Raw genomic sequence first — 13,877 nt, 5'->3', positions numbered from 1 at the left:
CCCGGGCTTGTAATGGTCCATGCTCCAAACCAAAAACCAAACCAAACAGCTAGTGTTTTTGTAGGAGGTGCCCTAAGTGAGGCACTATTTGTTCCAAGTTATTTCATCTATTAGCTCACTTAATCCACAGAGTAGATATTAATTTTCATTTTCTCTTTGTGGGTAAAGAAACAGAAGAAATGGAAGTTAAGAGACTTGGCTCAATTTTTCCCAGCAAGAAATTTTCAGAACCTGGCTTTGAATGCAAGTAGCTATAACTTGATTGTATGTAAATCATATTGAGGAGAGGCACAATTTAGAGATCAGGACAATAGTGTTGTCTTAATAGCTAAAAACAAAAACATACCCCCATTCCACCCATGCCCAGACTTGTAAAGCATGGCTGTAATCCTACCAGTCTGGAGGCTGAAGCAGGAGGGTTGTAAATTCTATGCCAACCTGGCTTACATAATGAAACCCTGTCTCAAAAAGAAAGAGAAACAAACAAAAACACATAAGTGAGATCATGCCATACATATTATTTTCCTTTTTTAAATTTTCTTTAAAGTTTTGAGATTATAATATAATTACATCACTTCCCCCTTACAGTTATTCCTTTCAAATTCTCCTGTGTTCCCTTTCTTTTACTTTAGTTATACATACATACATACACACACACACATACACAAACACACACATATATATAAAATCATCAATATATAATGTACAAAGTGCTCAGCTGTAGAAGATCACTTGTATGTATGTATTTTGTATTTTCTGGGCTGAGCATTTAGTATTGGATAACTAATGGGTGCCCTTTGCCCTGCAAAAGACTATTTCTCCTGGTCTCAGCATTCCTTAGCTGCCTGTTGTCCTTTGTGTAGGATTTTGGCCTCAGAAGATTCACTCCCATCCACGTTAGCATGTCCTTTGTTGTTGTCCTTGTCCACCTCAGGTTTAAGCAGCCATGTTGGTAAGACTTCATGAGTGTAGCTTCTGATAACTCTAAGAAACAGTGTCACAGCAAACTCTGTGCTTCTCTGGCCCTTACAATTTTTCCTTCCCATCTTCCCCTGTGATCCTTGAGCCTTAGGTATAGGAGTTGTGTTATAGATCTATCAGTTGGGACTGGATTCTACAACTCAGACAAAAAAATGAAGTTTTCAGGTAAATGAAGAAACTAGTAAAGATCATTGAGTGAACTAGAAAAACAAACGTGTTTTCTCTCCTTTCAGGTTCCTAGCTCCTCGTCTTCAAATGTGAGGCTACAACATATACAGATTAAAAACGAACCTGCAGGAAACAGGTAAGTCAAATGGGATCCTGGGGGTGGTGGCAATAGAGAGGGGAATAGCAGAATACAAGTGATTTGAAGGGGGAAATGGAAAATGGGGGGTGCTAATTAAGGAAGATGTGTAAAATATACACAGAAGAAAGGTGATAGAATAGCTGTAAGGAACCACACAATTAACTATCTGCCTTAAAAACGTAACACGCATGTATATTTAAACTACATATATAGTTTAAATAAAGGCCTTCTAACAAAAACCCAACAGCAGATATGAGAAGGCTTCTTTTGAGTTGTTGGTCAGGGTTGTCAGTCAGACTTCCCAAACAGTATAGGTTATTGTTATTTTGCTTTTTTCACTCCGTGGTAAAATTCATCTTGACGATTTCTTTTCATGTCAGATAAGAGAAAGATAGAGAAAACAAATGGATAAGATTTCATTGCTTTGGGTGGCTAGAGGACATACCGTAATATGTGTGAGACACTATTTAACTAGTTCTCCCACCTTCATTTTCTCCCTCCCCCTCCTCCCCCTCCCCCCCTCCTCCTCCTCCCATTTCACTTCCCCTTTCCCTTCTTTCCCCTCTTCCCCCTCTTTCCCCTCTTCCTCTGGTCCTTATTTTGATTTGTTTGCTTGGTTGTTTTGAGATTAGGTCTAGTGTGTCTCATGCTGGCCTTGAATTTACAATGTTGCCCACAGAGACCTTGAACTCTTGCTGTCTTCCTGCCTCCATCGCTCACTGCTGAGATGGTGGACATGTACTGCCATATTCAGTTTACAGGCAGCTAGAGATTGAGCCAAAGGTTTGGAGCTGGTTGAGCACTCTGCCAATTGTGCCAAACCCCTAGCCATACCTAGTGCCCTTATATCAGCAGTTATTCAAATCCCTCCAAGACTGGTAGTTGCAATAAAGCCACAAAACTCTAGCACTCCTGGAGTAGCCTTTCAAATTCTGGGCTCAGGGCCCTGTGCTCTGACACTCACATTTCTTTAGAAGTCCTCACCTATATCAACTGGAGCACTATTAGTGTATACACCACAGCCAATCCTATCCATAGAGGGGGAAAAGTCAGGAAGAAACTTGTGTGTGGAAGTGAAAAGCACACTTGTTTTATAGCAGTTTTCTCCATTCTCCAACTCTTATATTGTTCTTGCTCCTTCTTCCAGGATTTCCCCTAAGCCTTGTGGAGGAAGGATGACAAGGATGATAAAGCCTTCCCATTAAGACTGAGCATACATAGTCACTTCCTCTCAGACCTTTAAAAAGAGAGAGAGCTCATGAATTTCAGAGGGGGGCAGTTGAGGTAGGGTGGGGAAGAAAGGGGGAGTGGATGAGACACAAATATATTATATGCATGTATGAATATTAAATATTTAGTTTAAAAAGAAGCTTTGCTGATTAAGTTTGAAAGCAACCCAGGTCCATGGGTATAAACATAAATATTTAGCACCCATGCATGGAGAAGCATCACTAATTGGATTCACTGGGAGATTTCAAAGAAAGAAGACATCAGGTTGGGATGGGAAACACTTGGGGCAGTCTGGGAGAAGAAAGAAGGGGGGGGGGAATAATGGGAGGTAAGCATGATCCTAATTCATTGGTATACATACATATGTGAAATTCTCAAACAATAAAAATCCCCACATTTCTCTGAAGTTCTCTCTTCTGTTAACATCAGCCAAGAGGAGACCCATGCACCTAAAGTATTGTGTCAGAGCAGAACAACTATCAAACTTAATCAAACATTTACCCCTGAACAACAGGAGTCAAGAGTGCTGTCCCAAACACTTTCTGCTCCCTACAGCCTCACCATCACTGGCTGTCTTGACTCAATCAGGGACCATTCTCCTTACGACATCAGTCTTATGGAAGTGGAACAGGGACTATTTGTAGAGAGAAAGGGGGCCAACCAGAGGGGGACAGGAGAACAGGAGAGGATAATGTGGGGTGAGTATGAGGACTGTGTTATACATACGCAAAATGTCATAAGGAACCTTTCACTGTGTACACTGAGTAAAAGAAGTAGAAAGTAAACAAAGAATGAGTAAAAAGAGCATTTGTCTCTGCTGGGCAGTGGTGGCACACGCCTTTATTCCCAGCACTTGGGTGGCAGAGTCAGGAGGATTTCTGATTTCGAGGCCAGCCTGGTCTACAGAGTGAGTTCCAGGACAGCCAGGGCTACACAGAGAAACCCTGTCTCAAAAAATGAACAACAAAATAACAAAACAAAACAAAACAAAAAAACAACAGAACAACTGTCTCCATTTAAGTAAGTCACCATAAGTATAAGCCACAGACTCCAAAACTACCCAACATGTAACCCACATTCACGTCCATTTGGCTCTGTACATCCTTCCCTCTGTCCCCATCTCCCATGATTCCCTAATTACTGAATTTTTTTCACTATATCTATCATGTATGAAACCCATATTCTCAGTTTCCTTCCCCTGTGCTCCCTTCATCTTAGTCTTCAAGACCCCTGCATCCTTCCTGAAGTCAAGGCTTTCTCTGCAGCTTTCAAATTACGGTTGTTTTTTCTCCTTTGGGAGATAGGGCTTGGGGCATAGGTTTCATTCTGTTCCTTACTAAAACTTCCACAACGTTCCTCAGTATCATATGTTAATGGCATTTGGATATGGGACACTTAGAAGACATAAAGGGTTAGAAGAGGTCTTTAGAGCTGGTCCCTCATGATGTCTTAGTGGCTTTACAAAAGGAGGTAAGGAAGAGCCAAGGGAGCAAGGTTAGTGTCTCACAGTGTAATGCTTTCTGCCAGATCATCACCCAACAGAAAGTCTCTCAGCAGATAATGGTATCCTGCTTTTGCACTTCATGGACCATGGGCTAAATAAACCTCCTTTATCCATAAAGTAAACCGTTTATGATATTTAATTATGGCAAGAGAAAATGGACTAAGGAACACCCAAACTTAACATCTACCCATTTTCTATAGGTCCAAGTAGCTCAAAGTGCCTAGAGAGAAACACAACCATGCTGACTGACTTCATTTTAAATTCATAAATGCAAATCTTAAGTGGTCTCCTAATGCTTCCTGGCAGTCATGTTATATATCACTAGACTAGTGCTACACAATATAAATTTCTGCAGTGATGAAACTGTCCTATAATCTGCACCACCCAAAACAGTAGACGCGAATAAAGAAACTACTTATATTTACTTTCAAACAATTAACTGGATCTTTGAAATTAATTCCTTAGTAATGTTAGCCACATTTCAAGCTTAAAGTCACATCTGGCTAGTGGCTATGTGATTATACAATGTATCTTAGACAAGCATCTGTATCCATAAACTCTGTTCTTGTTGATATGTGTGTGTGTCTGAGTATCATATGTATGTATGTAGACACACACACATATCAGTGGTTCTCAAGGTGTGATCTGAGGACCACAGAATGTTCATGAGGCTGATATCTGTCTTCATCCATTTGTGCTATTATAACCTAATATCTAGGGCATGGTAGTTTTAATGTGAGAGGAACCCACTTCTCATTTATTTATCATTGATGGCTTGTTTATTGTTGATAAGTGGAAGTCCATTTGTTTAAGCTATTAATCCCACAAACTGGTAAGTTTTAAAGAAAAGTGGTTTAATTTTTTTTTATTTGGTTTTTTGAGACAGGCATTCTCTGTGTAGCCCTGGCTGTCCTGGAACTCACTCTGTAGACCAGGCTGGCCTTCAACTCAGAAATCCGCTTGCCTCTGCCTCCTGAGTGCTGGGATTAAAGGCATGCGCCACCACGCCTAGCAAAAGGTTTAATTTTTGAGGAAGACATTTAAGGTTATCCTCTGGTCTCCAGACACATATGCATTGTTTGTATGTGGCATGTGCACATGTATGCGTATGTGTCTGGAGACCAGAGGATAACCCTAAATGTCTTCCTCAAAAAATATCACCCATTTGATATCTCCTTCGAGACGGGTTCTTTTGTTAGACTGAAGCTTACCAATTCTGCTCAACTGGATGGCCAGATCCTGTCTCCACTCGCAGCAGTGGGATTATGGGCTCATGCATCACTACACACATACACATTCTTATGTCAGCTCTGAGGCTCAAACTCAAGACTTTCTATTTGTGAAGGCAACCACCATATCAACTGAGCTGTCTACCTAGCCCCTGTTTTTGTCCTTCTAGGCTTCTGAACTCATACTAGCCACATTTGGAAGCAAGCACTTCCCTTTTGTTATTGTTAACTGTAGGTTTTTACTTCAGAGAAGCTTGAGGGTAGAAGAAGGACAGGACAGTTGGTGTCAGAGGTCACCAACTGACTTTCATTTCTGAATGGAATTCGGTTTTTTAACGTTCTATATGTATAATAACAGATATCATTATGCTCTTTTGTTTTGGTATACAATGTATTTTGGACATATTCATCCTCTACTACCCTCTCTTGTTCCACTCCCACTCCTGCTGAACCCCATCCGCTTCTCAGCAAGTTCCTCTACTTCCAGGTTTGGTTTTTATCTTTCTGTTTTGCTTGGTAAACCAATGAGTTTAACTAATCTTATTTACAAGATCAAGACCATGGGGAAGGAGTTCTTTACAGGAACACGATCAACTTCCCAGTGGCTATGCCACTAAAGACAATATCTCCCCATTCTCCAGCAACCATTAACTGCTTGTAGATCTCTGGGGGCTTGGGCCTAGTGAGCCCCCTGCCACGGGCAACTGTTAACTATCTATAAATCCTTAGAAAGGAATGGAGCTTTGTGAGCCCCTTACCCCAATGAAGGAATGGTGAGAAACCCAGTCTTCTGTAGGTCTTATTCAGGTCATCACCTTTTCTGGGAGATAAAGAGTGTAGTGGCTATGTCCTGAGCAGAAGGTAGAGATCCACAGTTTCCCAGCCCTTCCTCTTTCTGGTTCTTAAATTGTTTCTTCCTCCTGAGATAGATAGACACTGAGCCTTGGAGGACAGAATAGATGTCTCATTTAGGGCTGAGTAAAAGAAATTAATTATATGCACGCATCTCTTGCTCTTTGTGGTTATTCATTCTGAGATTTTATTTTATCTCATTTTGGTCAAGCAATTTCTTCTTGTAGGTTGTTATTTACTTATTGGTTTTTTGAAACAGGATGTCACTATGTGACTCTAGTTGTCCTGGAACTCTCTATATGTAGACTGGGCTGGCCTTGAACTCACACAAATTCACACTCGGCTACTTCCCTAGGGTTTAAAGGCTTCTTGCCAGTTTTAGACTGGGTTCTTCATTCTCTCTTATCAATGTTGCTGATATTTCTAGGTTGTTGACACCCCCCCCTCTCTCTCTCTCTCTCCAAATCATTGAAATAAGGTCTCATCCTTTACTTCAGGCTTCCCGGAACTTACTATGTGGTCCAGGCTGGACTCAAGCTCACAGAGATCAACCTATCTCTGCTCTGAAGTGCTGGAACTAAAGGTGTGTGCTACCATGCCTGGTTCATTATCACTTTTTACACAGTTAAACTAATTATCTGTTACTGTCCTTTTCCCCTAGAGCCCTCTGTCCTTCTACTTGATTACACTGAGTCAGAGTGTCTACTTCCTGGATACCATATCTTCCTCTTTCTTGTTTTACTCTCTAAGTTTAGTGGAGTATGTCCTCTGGTTACTTCCTGAGCATGTGTGTTAGAGAATTGGATACATATAGAAGTTTATATTGGAAATTACACTTACTATGAATTTTAAGGCAGGGATTCATTGTCTTTCCTCTTTACTGATTTTAGTTTTTTGGTTTTTTTTTTACAAGTTCAATGTTGTCCTTGCTCCAGCCTGATCTTTTCTATGAAAGCTTTTACCCCTTTCCACCTTTTAGAAGCATTTTAAAGGCTGTTACTTAACTCTATTATTCTGAAATTTAACAGTGTTTTGACTTTATGGAAGTGTTTCATGCTTTATGAACACAGCGTGTTCATAAAGGAAAATTAATCTATGGGTAGACACATATGAATTTAGAGAAAGTTTAAAACGATGTCCATTTTGCAGAATAATAATAGTAGGTTCTCCTCTAGGATCTATGAGTTTCCTAATCATGGATTCTTGACTAGATTTACAGTACCACAAATGTGTTTCCTTATGGAGTCCTGTTAAATCCAACTAGAAAGTACTTGGTTATTGTCATAACAACTGTGCTACTATTTCAACCAGGACATGGGCAAGATGCTTTTTTATTTAGTTATCAGTAGTTGTTCTTCTGAAATAGTCTTGTAACCTAGAGAAGAATATTTAGTGTGTGTGTGTCATGTATGTATATGTGGGTACACATGTGTGTTCATGTGTAAGCCAAGAGTCTATATGCTGTCTAGTTTTCTGTCAACATGGCACAAGCCAGAGGTATCTGGAAAGAGGAACCTCAAATGAGAAAATGCCTCCATGTTGGTTAGCCTAGTCCATGGGGAGTGGTTGGGGGTGGTGCGACATAGTGCCACCCTTAGTAAGGTGGTCTTGGGTTGTATAAAGAAGTCAGCTAAGCAAGTCAAGCAAGCCACTGGGGAGCAAGTGATTAAGTAGCGCTCCTCCATGGCTTGTGCTTTAGGTTTCTGCTTCGACTTCCTGTTCTAATTCCCTCAGTGATAGATTGTTACCTGGAAGATAAGGTGAAATAACACTTTATTCCCCAAGTTTCTTTTGGTCATAGTGTTTCTCACAGCAATAGAAACCCTAAGAAAAAGTCTACCTCAGGTGTATCACTGGCTGCCTTGTTTTTGAGACAGAGTCTCTCTGACTCAGAATTCACCAATTAGACGGGGTCTCACTGTATAGCCCAGATTGGCCCAAATTCACAGAGTAGAGTTCTGCTTACCTTCAAGTTCTGGAGTTAGAGGTATGGACCACCACATCTGGCTTTTTAATGTATGTATGTATGCATGCATGCGTGTATGCATCTCATTATGTAGTCCAGACTGGCCTGGACCTCTCCGAGTTCCCCCTGCCTCAGTCTCCTCGCTGTGGCGATTATAGGAATGTGTCACCATGCCAGGTTTTGGCCTCTTTTCAATTCAGCATTCTCTGCTACTTGTTATTTGTTTCCACATCTATACTATATTTAATTCATTGTTTTTATTAGCATAAATTAATTACATATTTGGTGGTTTGAATGAGAAATGTCCACCATAGGCTCAGGTGTTTGATTTGAACAGTTGGTTCCCTGTTGATGGTGCTGTTTGGGGAATTTGTGGAACCTTTAGGAGGTACAGCCTTGCTGGAGGATATTTGTCCCTGGGGAAGGCTTTTGGGAGTTCATAGCTTCATCACAGTCCCAGTTTGCTTTCTTTGACTTGAGTGTGCAATTGAAAGTATGGTCATCCCGCTTCTTGTTCCATCCCCTGCTATCATGCTTTGTCAGCCCATTATGGACCCTCCTTCTGCAACCAAAAGTCAAAAGCAAAATCTTAGTTCCATTGTTGTTGTTCTTTTTGTTTTTGAGACAGGGTTTCTCTGTGTAGCCTTGGCTGTCCAGAAACTCACTCTGTACACCAGGTTGGCCTTGAACTCACATATCAGCTACCTCTGCCTCCCGAGTTCCTGCCTTGAGTTCTTGCTCTGATTCCCTCAGTGATAGACTGCTACCTGGAAGTGTAAGGCGAAATGAACACTTTATCCCCCAAGTTGCTTTTGGCCACAGTGTTTGTCACAGCAGAAACCCTATTGGGACTAAAGGCCTTCACCACCAGCACCCTGCCCATAAGGCACTTTTATTCATGGTATTTTACCACAAGAATGAAAAGTAATTAATATAAAATATTAATAGATTCCACTATGGTATTTTTATATATTACTATATAATATACTTTGATTGTGTCCACTCCCTTATCTCCTCTTCTTCCCTTCCCATTCCTACTGATCCCTTTTCTCTTTCCAACTAGCCATTCCCTCTTCTATGATCATGTATTTTTTGATTGTTTGGCTGGTTGGTTTTTGTTTTGTTTTGTTTTTTAGTCAGGATCTCACTATGTAGCTCTGGCTATTCTGAAACTCATGATATAGGCCAGGGTAGCCTCAAACTCAGAGAGATCTGCCTGCTTTGGCCTGTCCCTCCTAAATGCAGGGATTAAAGGTATGTGCCACTATGCCCAGCCTTCTGTCTTTTTTATGACTCAGACCTAAGAAGTTTTGTGAGGCTTGCTTACAAGGGCATGAGTGATAGGCTATTCGCAGGAGCATGAGCAGCTTATAAATGGCTATACCGCTGAAGAAAACCTCTCTCCCAGTACACATTAACTGTCAATGGCTACACAGGGAAAGATGAAAGGAACCTCATGAACCCTTCTCCAATATTCACTTATTTGATTTTTAGTCTATTTTAAAGCTTTTGATAAATAACATGAGGAAATGAACAAATTATAAGTATACTGTTCAATTAATTTTTATAAACAAGATTACTTGTATAATGTTGCTGACTCAGTTTTATACAAGTAATACATTTATTTTCCTGGAACAAAATACATAAAGCATTCAGAGGCCTGGAACTTGGAAGTCAGAGGTCAGCAGATCTCTGTGAGCTTGAGGCCAGCTTGGTCTACAGAGTGAGTTCCAGGACAGCCAATGTTACACAGAGAAACCCTGTCTCGGGATAAAAAAACAAAACAAAAACAAAAACAAACAAACAAACAAACAAACAAAACCAGAAAACCAACCAAACAACAAAAATATAAAAACAAAAACAAAAAAAGCCCCACCCTAGCTAATCTCATTATGTCACCTAACTTTATAAACAGTGCTTTAATTAAAGAGTTGTCTCCTAGTTTCATGGAAGGTAGAGTTTATGTTCCAGTCTTCCCAATTTCCATTTATTTATGTTTATTAATCTGTTTTCTAAACTGGATTTCACGATGTAGTCTAGCTGCAAGTCAAAGGCAATCAATCAGAAGTGTCATCCTCCAAATACTAGAATAATCAGCATGAACCACTATGGGGAGCTTTTTCCTTATGGTTTAGGTGTGGTTTTTGTATTTCACTCTTCTGTTACAATTTGTATTGGGAGGCATAGGTATCAGGTCATAGCCTTGAGAACAGCAAGTAATTGTCCTAATATTAAGCCATAACTCCAGTTTCAATTTTAAAGTAAACCAAACAATGCTCTCGGTACAGTGGCAACAGAAAGGATTTGTTTGTTTGTTTGTTTGTTTGTTTGATTGATTGATTGATTGATTTAATTTTTCAAGACAGCGTTTCTCTGTGTAGTTCTGGCTGTCCTGGACTTGCCTTGTAGTCTCTAAAAACCAAAAACCAAACCAAACAACAAACAGAATGCTGTTAAACTTAGTAGCAACATCAAGGGATAGAGACCCAGACTAGAGATAAAACTTTGCATTTTTCTAAATCAGAACAGAGAAGTCCTTTTCTCTTGTGTTTGAATTTCTTTTGTTTGTTTTGAAAGGAGGTGCTGTGTAAGTCCCCCTGTGTAGCCAAGGCTGACCTTGAACTGCAGCTCCTCCTGTCAGCTTCACACATTCTGGCATGCATAATAGCACCAGGTTTTTTCTTCAGCTTCTGATCTGTGAATTTAAGACCTAAAGGCCACTAGAAACCCAGTTGTATCTACCATAAAGGACTACTAGAGAATAAAGCTATATAGAGAGAAGCTTAGATGAGAGATAAAGAGAGAGGCTGAGAAACAAGATAATAGTTGAGTTCCTGGCTCTAGCTGGGATTGAGGTTTGCCCTGTCTGGATATAGAAACCAATCGACTTCTTTTGTTTCTTTTTCTTTTTCTTTTCTTTTCTTTTCTTTTCTTTTTTCTTTTTTTTTCTTTTTTTTTTTTTTGGTTTTTCGAGACAGGGTTTCTCTGTGTAGTCCTGGCTGTCCTGGGTTTTTGTTTCTTAAGCTTAGTCAAATTAGGGGTCCTGACACTTGACAAAACAGTCTCAATAAGTTAGATGTGAGCTACAAGTTAGACATGCGATAAACAGAATCTCGTGACTTTCTCCTCTCACTTTAAAAAATATATATGGAAATATTTTACATGCTCCACTAGTAGATGAGCTGGAGGGCCCTAGACTCCTGTTTGTGGAAGTCTGAGACTTCCAACTATGTCTTCCTCCATTTTAGCGCTCTTTGGAGACTCTCTGTAAGGAGTCTGATTCTAGTCTCCTCTAGCCTAGTGTTGTGTCAATAGAGACCTAGTAGGGAGTGAAAACTTTTATTACTCTTCCAATGGTAACAGAGGCCACCCCTCATCTCATCTGTCAGTTTAGGAACTTTGTGAAATTACAGAACAGTGACCTCTTAGTATCTTGGAGATATTCCTGTTGGAGAGATTTTGGGAAATATATCCAATTATCACATTGTGCTGAGATGAGAGTTTTTACGTTTGCTGGTTTGGTTTGGTTTGGTTTGGTTTTTGAGACAAGGAGTATATGTAGCTGATGTAGTATATACTCTGGCCTCGAACTCAACAGCCTTTGGCGACAGACAGCCTCGTATACCGCCTCGGGCATCAACTTCCCGGTGAATGCTGGGATAAAGCCTCAAACAGTCACAAGGTGACCAGCTTCGTTTTGATTGGCTAAGACATCACCGAAGCCCTTTGTTGTTCAGCAATGTGCTGCTGTAGGACTGGTCAGATCTGCTGTCAATTATCTGAAAGGCGTTACAGTTGGTGGGTGGGGCTAGAATAGACTAGGGTGTTATCAGTCTGGTCCGGGCGCAGTCGACGACAGACGTCTTCCAGAAGGTCTCTGATTCATGAGGTATGAGAGCCCCAACGGATGAATGTTAGAACAAAATCTTTGTTGATCCTCCAGTGACTGTAAGTTAAAAGACCTCTCGAAAGACAGAAAAATGTATTCTTTAGAAATTAGAAAGGTGGGTCAGATTTCGGGCCCCTTAAGAAAGGTGGGTCAGATTTAGGGCCTTGTAAGTGGGTCATAACTTGGAGGTAACTCTTTAGTCTCACTTGGTACTAAATGTCATCAACTGTTTAAAGGGGAGGGGGGATGCTAGAAGCCATAGTCTTATCGGTGATGTGAAGAAGTTAAGGCAGAACTTGTTAGAATTGGTTAACACAGAAATACCCTCAAGTACAGCTATGTGTCGGTATAGTCAAAAGAATCTTATGGAAGCTTGTAGGACTGGGAAAAGGCCGCCATTCAGGAAAGTACTTTTGTTTTGATTTCGGTTTCAGTTTCCATAAACCCAAATGGGAGAATCTGACTTTGGATTCTTGTTCACTAAACTCTCTTCCTCTGAGAAGGTGAGACAGGAGGATCCCTGGAGCTTCCTAGCCAGCTGGTTGTCTAGCCTAATAAGTGGGTTCCACGTCAGTACGTGACCCTGTCACAACAGGGAAGAACACACTGGGACCTCTGCCCTCCATTTATTCTTGACCCGCCCCCATTTCCATGGCCTCCCCCCCTTCTTTTTCCCACCATTCCCTGTGCCCTCATCCTCCCCACCCCTCCACCTCAACCCTTTCCCTCCCTCACTTCTTCTTTTGACCTCTTTACCTCTCACCTGGATACCTGCACCTCTCCTGACCTAAACTTCCTTCTCCTCCCCCATCTCTGCTCTTTACCCATTGCCCATCCCTGTCCCAGCCCCTCCTTCCTGTCTGCTCCCTTGTCACACTGCTGCTCTTTCCCCTCCCCCTCCCTCCCTCCTCCCCTCTCTTCTTCCTCTCCCTTCCCCTCCATATCCCTTCCTGTTCCTTCCAGTCCCCTCCTTCAATCCTCCTCTCATCGCCCTTCTCCCTACCCTCCCTTAGTCCTCCACCCCCTCATTCTCATCCCCATACCCTCCTCCCTGCCCTCCCTTCATCCCCACTGCCAACTTTCACTCCCACCTTCTTACTCCCTCCCTTTGCCCCTCCCCTGCAATCACCCTCCTCCTTTTCCCTCTTCCCAACTTTCTTCTTGCCCCTCCTTCATCGCCACCCTCTTCCACTGCCCATTATCCTCTCTGCCTAGCCCCCAATCTTCGAGCTCCCTCATGGTAATCCTTTACTTTCCTTCCTGCCCTTCTCCAATCCACCGCTTCCCTCAACCCCTCCTGTCTTTATCCTCCCAGTCCACCCCCTCCCTTACCCTCCTTCCCATCTCCTTTCCTCATACTCCTCCCTCAATTCCCCTCCTTCCTCCCTAAATCTCCCTCTTTTCTCACCCTTTCCTTTCTTTTTTTTTTTGGGGGGGGGGAGGGTTCGAGACAGGGTTTCTCTGTGTAGCCCTGGCTGTCCTGGAACTCACATTGTAGACCAGGCTGGCCTCGAACTCAGAAATCCGCCTGCCTCTGCCTCCCAAGTGCTGGGATTAAAGGCATGCGCCACCACGCCTGGCTTCTAACCCTTTTTTTAAAAACTGAACTAAACATTTTATTAATATTAATTCTTTTTTTTAGATTTATTTATTATATGTAAGTACACTGTAGCTGTCTTCAGATGCACCAGAAGAGGGAGTCAGATCTCGTTACGGATGGTTGTGAGTCACCATGTGGTTGCTGGGATTTGAACTCAGGACCTTTGGAAGAACAGTCGGGTGCTCTTACCCACTGAGCCATCTCACCAGCCCTAATATTAATTCTTATCCATGAACATATAATTTCCACCTACTTGGGCCTTCACTTTATTTCAGTAATATTATGAAGTTTTCAGAATACAAAGCGTTCACTTTCCTGT

The 13,877-nt window shown here is 41.6% G+C and overlaps 1 protein-coding gene across 2 annotated transcripts in view; it reads left to right on the top strand.

The window, feature by feature from the left end:
* The first annotated feature begins 11,900 nt into the window (after window positions 1-11,900).
* Window positions 11,901-13,877, top strand: part of Cul4b (cullin 4B) — a 44,581-nt gene continuing 42,604 nt past the window's right edge. The window contains exon 1 of one of the 2 annotated variants that reach the window (NM_028288.5): window positions 11,901-11,958. The gene's annotated coding sequence lies outside the window, so the exon portion shown is untranslated. Of the gene's footprint in view, window positions 12,018-13,877 lie in introns of both variants that reach the window. The other variant, NM_001110142.1, reaches the window with a different exon arrangement.

The sequence above is a fragment of the Mus musculus genome, chromosome X (assembly GCF_000001635.26).
Source record: "Mus musculus strain C57BL/6J chromosome X, GRCm38.p6 C57BL/6J".
NCBI classification, from domain to species: domain Eukaryota; kingdom Metazoa; phylum Chordata; class Mammalia; order Rodentia; family Muridae; genus Mus; species Mus musculus.
This window is presented reverse-complemented; position numbering and strand designations above follow the sequence as displayed.